We start from the raw sequence: 11,147 nt of genomic DNA, 5'->3' as shown, positions 1-11,147 counted from the left end.
AAAAAAAAAAATTTGTTCAGCAGAAGGAATGCTCTAAAAGGAAATATGACTGTGGAGAATGAAAACTTGCAAGTCAGTCATAGTAGCATGCTAGATGTTTGCGTGTGATTTTCACATTCACAAAACAATTTTACATCAATGGTATTATGAACCATTTACTTTGTGAATGAAGCCCACAAGTAGTTTCCAAGTGGATCTGACAAAATGATGACTGTTTTTCAAACACGTTTCCAGAACAGTCCCTCTTTCTTCCATTAGTTGCACAAAACAAATGGCTTCGTCTTAAAATCATGCTCAGCCAGTGTTGCCATTTTGGGCTTGTCAGTATGCTCAAGCTAGAGCCAGGATTATACTTTTTAGGTAAATCAACCTGCAAGTCATTTAGTTCTAGGTGGCACTGTACATTAACCTGGCATAAGAGAATTTGTTTAAAACATTTAAAATGATTGTATTTAATAATTAGAATAATTAATGAGTCTTAGTCTGTAAGACTAAGGTTTTATATAAAAAATGTTTTAAATCCAGAATATTAGGCACTTTAATGTTAAGTGTAGGTGCAAATACAAAAAGACGGTTATGCTCCTATATGCATAAACTGGTTTTGTAAAAACTAGGTCATGCAGTGTACTGTGTGAAGGCATAATACATAATTAATGAATGCTTACTGTACTGCACTGTACTCTTAGAGAAGCTGGGTTGCCTGTATTTTCTATTGAAGTGTAATGATGTCAGGTAGGGCTGGGTAACATAGCCAAAAAAAAAATGATCACAATAATTTTTTTCATATCAGTGGATATCGATAATTATCACGATAAATGTCAAATTTTATTTCTTTCCAGTTTAAAGCCAGAATTTTGCTCAATTTGCTAATTTTCCATAACAAAATAATTATCTAAATAGAAAAAAATATTTCTTAGTTTCTGCATCTTCTAATGAGTGATATTGTTTCAAATCAAGAAATAGGTTTGGGTTGCCTGATAATATTAATAATATCACTTTGTTTTGTCTCTTAGAAAGGCACGTTTGATAGTAGCTCGAGTTAGGATGCAGAGGTACATTTTTGTTCCTTTTTAAAATCAGTAACATCTGTAAAAAATTGTATCAACCTCAGTTTTATATGGTTAAATTTATTCTGACCAAGTTTTTATTTTTATTTTTTTTTATTAAGCATATGATCTCCCATAGTAGCATACATTTAAATCATGATTACACAATTAACACAATTAAAACCACACATATAGCACCTCAATACCATGGTAAAAAAATATAACTATATGGTTTTTAGGTAGCCTATTTGTATGAAAAACAGTAGTCTAAAACATTCTGTATAAATGCACACATGCTATAGCTTAATCACAAATACATACACTATAATTATACACCATTACTCCTGTAATAAAATTCAACGTGAATATCCCACATTTCTGCCACCATGGTGCAGTGAGTGTTACTACAGTAAATCCATGGTAAATGATGGCAATGTGTAGATTGAAAAGCCTTCTGACTGTCTCGTTGCCCACAGTGTTTCTCCTGTTTGGCTATAAACTAGTTTAAATCACGGAGTCATTTGTGTTCATCGCTGAATTCAAGCGCTTCACACTGGATCTCACAGCGCTGTTTAGTGCTCGCGTGACCGAGTAGACGCATCTGCTCTAGAGAGCTCGCGCCACGCGGCAGTTTGAACTTTGATCCTGGCGCAATTCAAATGAGGCGCGCTGTTTCGTTCCGCTTTTGGCGCATAGGCTAAACAGTATGTCGAACATTTATCGAACTCTTCATATCGTTTTATCGAGGAAAACTATATCGCGATAATTATCGTTATCGAATTATCGCCCAGCCCTAACCAGGTGAGTTAAAAGGGATGCTGGGGGAGTTAATACACATCAGAGTTGAGTCATTCTTGCTGTTTTCCATACAGGTTCATGGCTTACATTATTGTATATTTTTTTTTTTTTAAATTAGCACTATAATAACAATAACACTATGAGTGATGTCGATAGATGGAAGATAATAACTTTCCAGGGTGTACTGAACACCCCATCCATGCCTGTTATATCCCTATGGATACAAAAGCAGTGCATAACATGTTCTTAACAATCTCCCTGAAGTAACTCATGGTAATACTCTGTAGTCGTTAAATCTATTCCAGCCAATGGTTTGTGTGCTTCATTACTCGGATACAAACTGCATGAGCTATTTCCAAATTGCCACCAATTGAGAACTATAAATAAATCAGCAATGTAGGAACTATCCGTATTGTTGTACACCTTAAAATGGCTCATTAGACTTATGAGTTGCAGGCATCCTGTCTGCTAGGATCTGATATGTCTGCAGCCTGGACGTTCATTCAGCAGTAACCACTATCTGACACATTTATTGTTCATATTGAGCAGTTGAATGTAGCTCGTCTAATTTCATTATTCTGCAGGGCTGGTCATTATTCACTTAGGATTTTATTGAAGATATCAGAGAGTAATCATAACGAAATGTAAAGTGTCAGTTTTGACTTATAGAAGAAAATGAACCTGTCTCGCAATGAAATTATATCTTGACATCATTATTTGCAGATGAAGGATTTCTCACTAATCTTTCTAGAAGTCTATATACGTTTATACCAGTAGCCTTGTTCATTAAAAAAACATTTGAGAGGGTTGATGCCAGTTTTATTCTCAATTTTTAATGATAACATTTGTTTTTACTCTTTTATGAAAGCAAGGCTGATGTAAAGACATGGGATAAGCACAGCTTGTTTACTTACTAATGAATGCATATCCTTTATATAGAGTAGAAGATTCTTTAACTGGGTCATAACTGCTTAAAGAATATAAATAAGTAATTTATGTATTTATTTTGCGTTCCTGCATTGGCCTTCCTGGGTGTCAAACTAATTATCACACATAAGCATGTTAAGTGTATAGCAAAAGTTAATGTAATGAAATTGTAAACTAGTCATTATACATAATTTAAAAATGTTTAATCTGTTTCGTTAATTATATTGTTTTTATATTATGTTAATAAAATCTCATGTTGACAGGGCACATTGTGAATTAACAGTAGCTGTAGGGAAAGAGGAGCATTGCAATTAGAAAGAGAGAGAGCGGTTGTGTGTGTGTGTGTGCATGTTGGATGGGTTAAATGCAGAGCACGAATTCCGAGTATGGGTCACCATACTTGGCAGTATGTCACTTCACTTCACTTGATATAGAGAGTCAGGGTCAGAGAGTCTATATTTCTTGATATAGAAACCTTCATGCTTTAATATGATATATTTTGCTGAATACAAATATTTATCAAATGTTTGTGTGTTTCGTCTGACAAAAAGAAAGGGATTTGGGGACCTTAACAGAGGTGAATTTGTCAAATTAGAAATCATGTGAGTTACTGCAGTAATACTAAATTCTATTTTCGCTCGTAGCTGATTTGATTGGACTGTGGAGGAATCAGTCTGCAGTCACTGCTGCTGTCTCAAGACACTACCTTCCCCTTCAGGAATACTGCAGTGAAACATACTGTGTGTGTGTGTGTGCGTGTGTGTCTTTGCTGAATTTACAATCTCTCTCTCCATTCTCTCTTTGACTCACTATTTCAGAGCAGTGATTGTTCCATGATGCTGCATTTCTGAAACTGTAGATGATTGCTGTGTTCATCTGTTTGGAATATGCAGGCAGCATGTACCATGTTTACATCTAAATATATATATATTTTGTCCAAATTATTACTCAGTTTTTGTGACATAAGCATTGTAGTCACTAAATATTTACTATATTGTCTCTAAAGCTTTAAATTGTTAAAGATAACTAAATATAATAAGAATTGCTTTCAAATAACTGGTTTACGAGAACAAATCGAACTGAGTTGAAGAGCACACAGTGTTCATTTGGCTCAGCTCTGTCTAGTTGGCCGCGATGTTGCACATGCAATTCAAGGTGAGGTTAAAAACAGTGATACAGTGTTTGCTTGGGGAAAAAAGTGGCTTGTTAACTGAGCAGCTACACTATTTTTTCAACAGCTGAGCTAACACTGCTGAAAATGCAGTTAACTTTTACTTATTATTTCCCAACCTTCATAGAAACGTTGTCTGTTTAGTCACTCACTGACTGGGCAGCAGCTTAGCGTCCTTAGATTTCAGACAGAGCCTGTTTTCTTTTTGTGGTTATTTGTCTAGTTTATTGTGTCCACCTTCCCTCAGATGCCCTTGGTCCAGCCAGCATCCTTGTTCTACTCAACCCCTCCCTTTTCCATTGACCGTGGTAAGTGGGTCAGACATTTGCTCACACACTTTAGAACTGTGCTGCTCGCTGTTGGCCTTGAGCCATCAGACGTGTTTACCTTGCCAGACCGCTATAGTAGAACTAGAGAACCTTCACTTACAGAAAAACATTGAGGCCTGAGAGCTCCATTAAGAGCTCCATATCTCCATGACATTAAGACTTTCGATTTTGCTATTTCGATTTAGTTCTACTCATTAAGTCTGAGAATGCATGTAGCCGCCAAGCCTTTAATTCAATTACAAACTCTCTCGCCTGCCATCTTTATTCTACTTGTACTTTCTCCCTCTCTTTCTTCCCATATTCGCTCGCTCACCCCTTTTCTTGATGTTCCCTGTCGTTCTTCAACTGCTTGAACTTGAAATTCATTAATATTAACATGACAGTATAATTAAATGCCCATCATGGGACTTTACAAAGGATTTGTTATTCATTTAATTCGTATTACATTCTTCCATTCACATCTCCCGACATAACAGGAGTTTGGATATTAAGAGATTTTGTTCACAATAATGTATTTCAATATTTACCAGTCTGACACAGCAATGAGTGTAAATTGGTCAGACATAGTCTTTGTCTTAGCCAGTGTTGATGTTTTGCCGTTTTTCTTGGTTAAGTCACGTTTTGTATTTTTACAAGTAATTTTTACATTTGTCAATATTTTGTAATTATTCATGAATTCTGACTTGATTGGCAACTAATTTTAGTCAACAATACATTTAACACTTGAATTAACTAGAACTGCACAATTAAACTAAATATTAATTATAATTTAGTCATGTATCCACATTTAATAACATCAAATAAATATTTGTTGCAAGTTATCTACTCTACTCGCAGAAATGGCAATGTTTAGGAAAACAATATGTGACATTTGGTGAAGAACAAATGCAACTCATGTTACATGATCCAAGCCTTATTATCCCTTTTCTAAATCCTTAGATGACTAAAAAATTTTAGATTACTGTTGGAATATTTGTTTGTCCAAATCTCAGTGGTGTGTTCGGATTTCACGCCCCATTGAAAGGTGTCCTAAATCTGTCAGGGCTCAAAGCAGCAGTAAAGACCAAACTGGTACTCTGGGCAAACCAAACTGGTATTCCTAGGCAAACCATGATCACCTCAATGATCAGATCAATCAAACCAAAGATGATTGTAGAAATTACACACTCAAGGAAACTAGGAATGCTTTCATTGGGATTTGTAAGAGTTCAACAGTCCAACCATTGGACACACTTGTGCTTGTCATCAGCCATTTACGCAATGTGTTACAGCATTGGCCATTTCCTATCCAACCAAATAAATCAATGTTCAATAGGGGCCCAGCCATTTCTATAGTTAACCAATATAGATGTCATTCCCCATCTCAGAGAGGGTGAGGTCAGATCATGTGGTGAGTGGTTATGTAATTCAGGATGCCACATGTGTACAAACACAGGAAATGCTTTCTCAAATGTGCACCGGTGTACACTCTGAAGTAAATTTATTTAGAGCGTTGATTTAATGTGATACATAACTTATATTTCATGAGTATGTTTTATTAAGCGGAAGCCACCACATTGTCTCAGCATTAATTTTAAAGCATTGGAATAGGAATGACACGCCATTAATGCAATTATAATTCCAATGAAATTTAAAATAGCACAGAGAGATGGGCTGTACTCAATACAGACAGCCATAAAAAAGCCGATGTAACAATGTGAATGAAAAATACCGGCTAATCATTTTCTGCTGCTATCATGTGGTAGTTAGCAGGCACTTCTCAAAGCGCTTTCACCACCTCTTCATCCTTCTCTCCTTTAATGAAGCCAGTCCCTGAACATTCACTCGATATGAGTGCCTCTAAATTAGGTTGTGTCTGTGAGTAGTTCTTGTTTAGTGAGTTGGAAATGGAGAAGGAAATAATATCTGTACTCCTCAATAGCCCTGAATTTCGATGAAGAGCGAAGCCACACTCAAATGCATTCTGGTCTTTAATGTTATTATTCAGGTCTTGTTCACTCGCACACCCTTGACAAAGAATACAATTCTGTTGTAGATGAATTAGTAATATGAATAACAGGTAATATTTTCTCATAAAAAATTATTTTGGTGCTTGATGCTGCAGGTGCTTGCCGTGCGGTAGCTAAGGTGTTCTCGAAGTAATTGCTTGCTGGCAAAATTGGAAGAAAGTCTTATTTATCTCTTTTTATTTTCCCATACATAGTAAATCACGTTGCTCCTCAACCAGCAGCACAATTTGAGGTATAATTCATGTTGTGAGCCGTAAATTTTACACACTGAATGTACACTGTGTCCTAGCAAGTGTTGACATGATACAGCACCAAGCAATAAAAGTTCCTTCATGTAAATCTTGTTTCTATGTCTGGGGTGTGATGGTAGCCCCGCCTACTGTGAAATCTCATTGGTCCAAAGTCCTGCTTGTCATAACTATACATTACACATTAAATAGCTACTGATTGGCTGAGATCGCTTTGCAAATCAGTTTTGCAATCGCACTTATTGTTGCCTTCTGGTTAGAACATCGTGTTCTAATCATGTACATTGTGCAATATTAATGTTTGCTTTTATAAAACTCACAAATTACGTACACGACACAAGAAGTTTTAAAGAGTTTTAATGCTACTTTCATGACTATTTTTGTAATGAGATTTGTGGCCTTCATGCTCGACCCAGCATCAAAGGGCATCAGCTGATCTCATACAGGTAATGTAAACATTTAACTGCTGCAGTAACACTGAACCATTACCTGTTTGCTGAGTTGTGAATGGGATCAAACTCTGGAACTGCTTGAAGCCTGTGAAGTGACATTCAGTGAAGTGAAGACCCTGTGGCTCAGGGTCATAACCGTGCAAATTGTGTAACACGTGAGTCCCTTTGACTGACCTGGCTTCAGACTAACAGCAAATAGTGGGCACCATGTCAATAAAGAGATTAACTTTTAACCAAAATTCGACAAGTTGAGAGCCTGCCATATCTCTGTTACCCCTTATATCTGCTGTTGAGTCAGGGGAATTTATGAGTTTGATAGAATCTTTCACTGATGGCAAGAAGCCAGTCATGGTTTGACCAAACTATCTGTGATTGGATGAACGTGTGGAATGTGTTTTAGTAATGGAAAAGCCTGTTCATTTGCTTAGTGTTTGGGAATATGTAAAGCTGCTGCTTTGAAAAAGGAAAACAGAGCAGCCTGGCCATTGTATGAATGCCTGTGTTCCTGTTTGTGAATGCACACTGCATATTGTAGTGGTAGAAGGGCGGTATCAGATATCAGAGCAAGATAACTTCTTATGCTCTCATGATCATTAGGTGCTTTCTGAGAACTGAATGTCTAGTAACACATTATGATTGAATAAAGACGAGATGTAATTTTTCTTGACACAGTAGGCTGTATATATGGGGTTTAAAAGTAAGAGTTCACATTAATAATTTTTTTTTATTTTGAAAAATATATGACAAGCATGTGACACATTATGATAGAAACTGAAACTGATATAATTCGTTTTAGAGATTATTAATAATTTCATGCTTATTTCACTGACATATAACTAGTAAATTAAAAGAAAAAAAATTACATAAAACAAAATTGTACTTAGACTTTTGAACCTCATTGTTCACCTTTGCAATATTGGATTGTTTTGCTAATGACACTCAGTTGTGTGCTAATTGTTTGCACATGCTCAGTTAGTCCAGACAGGCGTTATAGGCAATCAATGTGCTGTTATCTGCTCTAGAATTACTGACACTATTTAAGCTGAGCTAACCAGGCTTTATCATTTAGAAATCATTTTATGATGTCTTTCTCCATCCCTCCGCCTCTCTCTTTCAATGGAAAGTGTTGTTCATGTAGGCAAATATCTCTCACGACGCTCCACTGTCTAAAGTTTCTGTACTTCATCAAATGCCACCATGTTTTAAACAAATCCATCTTAATACATTCTACAAACAGACACAAACACATACATTTTCAAAACCATGCAAACCTGTCATGCATTAAGCCGGTGGCTAATGGAAAACAAATACAGACAGTCAAATAATGTAAAGCACATAAAAGTGTGCCATTTTCTGTTGTTGAGCCATCACTTAAGGAAGTTTGTGCTTTGGCTTAAAACAGGGTGAAACAAATGTTCTTTTTTTAAAATCTTCAGTTTAAAAATGGGAATACTATAAAAGACATGCTAATCTTTGCTATCATTGTTATTTTCTGAACATGAGAAGATCACTACACTAAACATATGTATTAGAATGTATTGAACAATTAGTATTTGATATATATGGCCTTTGGCACCAAATATTATATATGTTTTTTTGGCCATTGTTAATGATTCTTGGTCTTCTTTTTTATTATTTGTTTATACTGTAAAAAAGTGATTTCTCATAGATGAGGAAATCTAAATACTATTAACCCAAATCTGGTACAGTGTTATAAAAAACAACCATGTTAAACAACACAGTGCTTTGTTATGTCTACCTTCACCTTCTGTGTTGCAAAAACACAGCCTATTTCTTGGAACACTGACCACGTTCACACATTCCTCACTGTTGCTGCCTCAGAATGCTGGTGCAGGTGTTATCTGTTGCTTTGCAGTGCTGTATGTGAACATCTCCCCTCAGCTTCATAGTCTTGGTGCCCTTTCTCTTTGCTGCCCACAAGTGCTTCAAGTTGCTATTATGACTTCCTCACATGCTCATACAAACAAGCATTAAATGTCTTCTAAAGTAGTTTACAGATGATAAGAATGACTTTCATCTAAGCTTAGATAATGTATTTTACCTCATCCTGTCTGCCTTGACTGACAGCAAAGAGCTGTGTGTGTTTTATGGATGTGTAATAATAATTTCAATGACGTCTGAGATGTTTCTCCTTTCCATTTGAAAGCACTCAAAGTGTGTGCACACTGATGTAGCAGGTCATTGCTTTCAAACGGAAAGGAGAAACAGCGTGTGAAAGAAATATCTTTCTATCATTCTGTCTATCTGTCTGTTGTCTCTCTTCCTGTTTGCCCATTCGTCCATCCTTTTATCTGTCTGTCTGTCTGTTGTCTCTGTTTCTGTTTGTCCATTCGTCCATCCTTTGTGTCTTTCTGTCTTATCTACCCATCTCTCTGTCCAACTATCTATCCGTCAAAGACAGACAGCTATCCTGACACAGGGTTGTGTTCTTGCCCTTAGGAAGGAATCACATGGTGAAGCTCTTGAAAGCCATGTGCTGACTGCTGCTCACACTCAGAATACAAAACAGCACACAAAAAATTCACAGATGCATTAAAAGACACGCACACAAAGTCATTTCACCAAGGACACAAAAATATAGGGCAAACATGAGTTATATATTGTTAGAGATTTACTTATAAAGTTACAGCATTCTCTGAAATGTTACAGTGGGATTCAACTGACGTTCTTTGTTTTGAAAAGTATTATCTTGGAGGGTCTATGTGTTATCTACTTGCTGCGCTTTAGTGAATTGCATTTAATGTTGAGGACCATTATCTCTTCATGTCGAGCAAATCTGGAGAAAATAAGCAAGTGATGTGGAGAGAAAGAAACAATTGATTTGAGAGGGCTCTTTTAAGGATTGAGGCTTTAAACAGAAAAGAGGGTGAGAAAGTGCCTCAAAAGTATTTTGAGGCAGTAAAAAAGAGAGTTTATTCAAGGACACATGCAGAAAAGAGGTTAAGTTAATCAATGCCAGTTCTCTCTTCTGTCAAGATGATCAGCTTTTAAATGCACCCATTTTTGAGCTCTATGTCATTCTATTAAACATTAAGCCAATTCATGCAGAGAGAATTACAACCTGCTGTTTGTATTTCAGGTGCTGGCAGAGGACATCTGCACCAGCTCTGTCCAGTCTTATTCATACACACAGCTGCCAGAGCATCTTGAGACATTATGTAGCCTGTTTTATCTTGATTTATCGTCTTATTTTGGGTTCAGAACACTCTGAGAGCCAAGCTCATAGATGTCCTTTATTTTATAAAGTTCACCCTGAATGTAACCTGCAGACAAACTTGTTGATATCAGTAGCTACAGTATAAGTGAAAATATAATTTAGGAGCTTTTCGAATGATGAAAAACGCTTCAAATGTCTACACAAGTCAGGTTTTTTTTTTTGTTGTTGTTGTTTTTTTGTTTCCCTGTGAGAATATTTTCAATTTGATCAAGATTTGTTCTTCACAAGTACAGACAATCCTTTAACTTTTGAGTCCTCAGAAGGTCTGTTTATGTGTAGAGGGTTTCAAAAGAAGTAATTCTCTAAAGACATTCCATGATTTCTATTTACTTTGATAATGAATTACCTCCATTTGATTAAAAAAATATGTATATATTTTTATCCAAACACATCGGCTCTGCTTACAGTAAAAACATGTGACTCTAATCCACTCCCTTAGAATAAATCAGAGAAGATTTTCATGTTCAGTATGCTTGTGTTGTAAATGACCCTCAGAAACTTGTTAGGAAGGAAATAGCATCTTTTTCCCAGGTTGTTTGTTCCTTGTGCTCCATCCCTTGTTGTCACAAATAGTGTGAGACTGGTGGAAACAGGGTCATCGAGTGCTGTTCCCACATATGCAGTGTTCCTGTTTGACATTCCAGCCTGAGACAGGAGATGGACTCACAAACATGGAGACCCAATCAGCACCTTCAAACAGGATGAACTTGATGTATTATGCAATATATGATGATATATAAAATTAGCATGAGCATTGAAGGATGTGTGTTTTTGGATTAATGAATACCTTAATGCACGGATTTCCAACTTTTTATTTATTTATTTATTTATTTATTTTGTCAGCTTGAACCATTTGACCTGAAATATTTGCTTAAAATGTAAGATTTTTCATCATGTAATTTGTCATCAGTAACAGACTACAACCCAGC

This window comes from Barbus barbus (assembly GCF_936440315.1).
Source record: "Barbus barbus genome assembly, chromosome: 24".
Taxonomy (NCBI): domain Eukaryota; kingdom Metazoa; phylum Chordata; class Actinopteri; order Cypriniformes; family Cyprinidae; genus Barbus; species Barbus barbus.
The sequence above is the reverse complement of the archived record's forward strand: the minus strand, read 5'-3'. Positions refer to the sequence as shown.